Genomic DNA, 3,377 nt, shown 5'->3' on the forward strand with positions numbered 1-3,377 from the left:
TGAGTGGTTTAGATTTTTCATACAAAAGGATTTTCGGGAATTCCTTTCTTAGTGCACCTCTACGGTATCTAAGGTACCTGCATGCCAAATTTCAAACATCTAACTTGAATGGTTTAGATTTTTCATACAAAAGGATTTTCCCGCTAACTACCGTTCCCGTGAGAATTTTGGGAATTCCTTTCTTAATGCACCTCTACGGTACCTAAGGTACCTGCATGACAAATTTCAAACGTCTAACTTGAGTGGTTTAGATTTTTCATACAAAAGGATTTTCCCGCTAATTCCCGTTCCCGTGGGAATTTCGGGAATTCCTTTCTTAGTACACCTCTACGGTATCTAAGGTACCTGCATGACAAATTTCAAACATCTAACTTGAATGGTTTAGATTTTTCATACAAAAGGATTTTCCCGCTAATTCCCGTTCCCGTGAGAATTTTGGGAATTCCTTTCTTAGTGCACCTCTACGGTATCTAAGGTACCTGCATGACAAATTTCAAACATCTAACTTGAATGGTTTAGATTTTTCATACAAAAGGATTTTCCCGCTAATTCCCGTTCCCGTGAGAATTTTGGGAATTCCTTTCTTAGTGCACCTCTACGGTACCTATGGTACCTGCATGCCAAATTTCAAACGTCTAACTTGAGTGGTTTAGATTTTTCATACAAAAGGATTTTCCCGCTAATTCCCGTTCCCGTGGGAATTTCGGGAATTCCTTTCTTAGTACACCTCTACGGTATCTAAGGTACCTGCATGACAAATTTCAAACATCTAACTTGAATGGTTTAGATTTTTCATACAAAAGGATTTTCCCGCTAATTCCCGTTCCCGTGGGAATTTCGGGAATTCCTTTCTTAGTACACCTCTACGGTATCTAAGGTACCTGCATGACAAATTTCAAACGTCTAACTTGAGTGGTTTAGATTTTTCATACAAAAGGATTTTCGGGAATTCCTTTCTTAGTGCACCTCTACGGTATCTAAGGTACCTGCATGCCAAATTTCAAACATCTAACTTGAATGGTTTAGATTTTTCATACAAAAGGATTTTCCCGCTAACTACCGTTCCCGTGAGAATTTTGGGAATTCCTTTCTTAATGCACCTCTACGGTACCTAAGGTACCTGCATGACAAATTTCAAACGTCTAACTTGAGTGGTTTAGATTTTTCATACAAAAGGATTTTCCCGCTAATTCCCGTTCCCGTGGGAATTTCGGGAATTCCTTTCTTAGTACACCTCTACGGTATCTAAGGTACCTGCATGACAAATTTCAAACATCTAACTTGAATGGTTTAGATTTTTCATACAAAAGGATTTTCCCGCTAATTCCCGTTCCCGTGAGAATTTTGGGAATTCCTTTCTTAGTGCACCTCTACGGTATCTAAGGTACCTGCATGACAAATTTCAAACATCTAACTTGAATGGTTTAGATTTTTCATACAAAAGGATTTTCCCGCTAATTCCCGTTCCCGTGAGAATTTTGGGAATTCCTTTCTTAGTGCACCTCTACGGTACCTATGGTACCTGCATGCCAAATTTCAAACGTCTAACTTGAGTGGTTTAGATTTTTCATACAAAAGGATTTTCCCGCTAATTCCCGTTCCCGTGGGAATTTCGGGAATTCCTTTCTTAGTACACCTCTACGGTATCTAAGGTACCTGCATGACAAATTTCAAACATCTAACTTGAATGGTTTAGATTTTTCATACAAAAGGATTTTCCCGCTAATTCCCGTTCTCGTGGGAATTTCGGGAATTCCTTTCTTAATGCACCTCTACGGTACCTAAGGTACCTGCATGACAAATTTCAAACGTCTAACTTGAGTGGTTTAGATTTTTCATACAAAAGGATTTTCCCGCTAATTCCCGTTCCCGTAGGATTTTCGGGAATTCCTTTCTTAGTACACCTCTACGGTATCTAAGGTACCTGCATGACAAATTTCAAACATCTAACTTGAATGGTTTAGATTTTTCATACAAAAGGATTTTCCCGCTAATTCCCGTTCTCGTGGGAATTTCGGGAATTCCTTTCTTAATGCACCTCTACGGTACCTAAGCTGTATGTACCTAAGCTGTATGTACCTAACCTGCATGACAAATTTCAAACGTCTAACTTGAGTGGTTTAGATTTTTCATACAAAAGGATTTTCTTGCTAATTCCCGTTCTCGTGGGAATTTCGGGAATTCCTTTCTTAGTGCACCTCTACGGTACTTAAGGTATCTGCATGCCAAATTTCAAATGTCTAACTTGAGTGGTTTAGATTTTTCATACAAAAGGATTTTCCCGCTAATTCCCGTTCTCGTAAGAATTTCGGAAATTCCTTTCTTAGTACACCTCTACTGTATCTAAGGTACCTGCATGCCAAATTTCAAACGTCTAACTTGAGTGGTTTAGATTTTTCATACAAAAGGATTTTCCCGCTAATTCCCGTTCCCGTGGGAATTTCGGGAATTCCTTTCTTACTCTACGGTATCTAAGGTACCTGCATGACAAATTTCAAACATCTAACTTGAATGGTTTAGATTTTTCATACAAAAGGATTTTCCCGCTAATTCCCGTTCTCGTGGGAATTTCGGGAATTCCTTTCTTAATGCACCTCTACGGTACCTAAGGTACCTGCATGACAAATTTCAAACGTCTAACTTGAGTGGTTTAGATTTTTCATACAAAAGGATTTTCTTGCTAATTCCCGTTCTCGTAGGAATTTCGGGAATTCCTTTCTTAGTGCACCTCTACGGTACTTAAGGTATCTGCATGCCAAATTTCAAACGTCTAACTTGAGTGGTTTAGATTTTTCATACAAAAGGATTTTCCCGCTAATTCCCGTTCCCGTAGGAATTTCGGAAATTCCTTTCTTAATACACCTCTACGGTATCTAAGGTACCTGCATGCCAAATTTCAAACGTCTAACTTGAGTGGTTTAGATTTTTAATACAAAAGGATTTTCCCGCTAATTCCCGTTCCCGTAGGATTTTCGGGAATTCCTTTCTTAGTGCACCTCTACGGTATCTAAGGTACCTGCATGCCAAATTTCAAACGTCTAACTTGAGTGGTTTAGATTTTTCATACAAAAGAATTTCCCTTCACTACTCTGCTCCTATTGATTGTAGCGTGATGAAAAGTATACTATAACCTGTCCAGGAGTGTGAAGAATAATTGTACCAAGTTTCATTAAAATCCGTCTAGTAGTTTTTGTTTCTATAAGGAACATACAGACAGACAGACAGACAGACAGACAGACAGACAGACAGACAGACAGACAGACAAAAATTTTACTGATTGCATTTTTGGCATCAGTATCGACCACTTATCACCCCCTGATAGTTATTTTGAAAAAATATTTTATGTACAGAATTGACCTCTCTACAGATTTATTATA

The sequence above is a fragment of the Pectinophora gossypiella genome, chromosome 19 (genome assembly GCF_024362695.1).
Source record: "Pectinophora gossypiella chromosome 19, ilPecGoss1.1, whole genome shotgun sequence".
Taxonomy (NCBI): domain Eukaryota; kingdom Metazoa; phylum Arthropoda; class Insecta; order Lepidoptera; family Gelechiidae; genus Pectinophora; species Pectinophora gossypiella.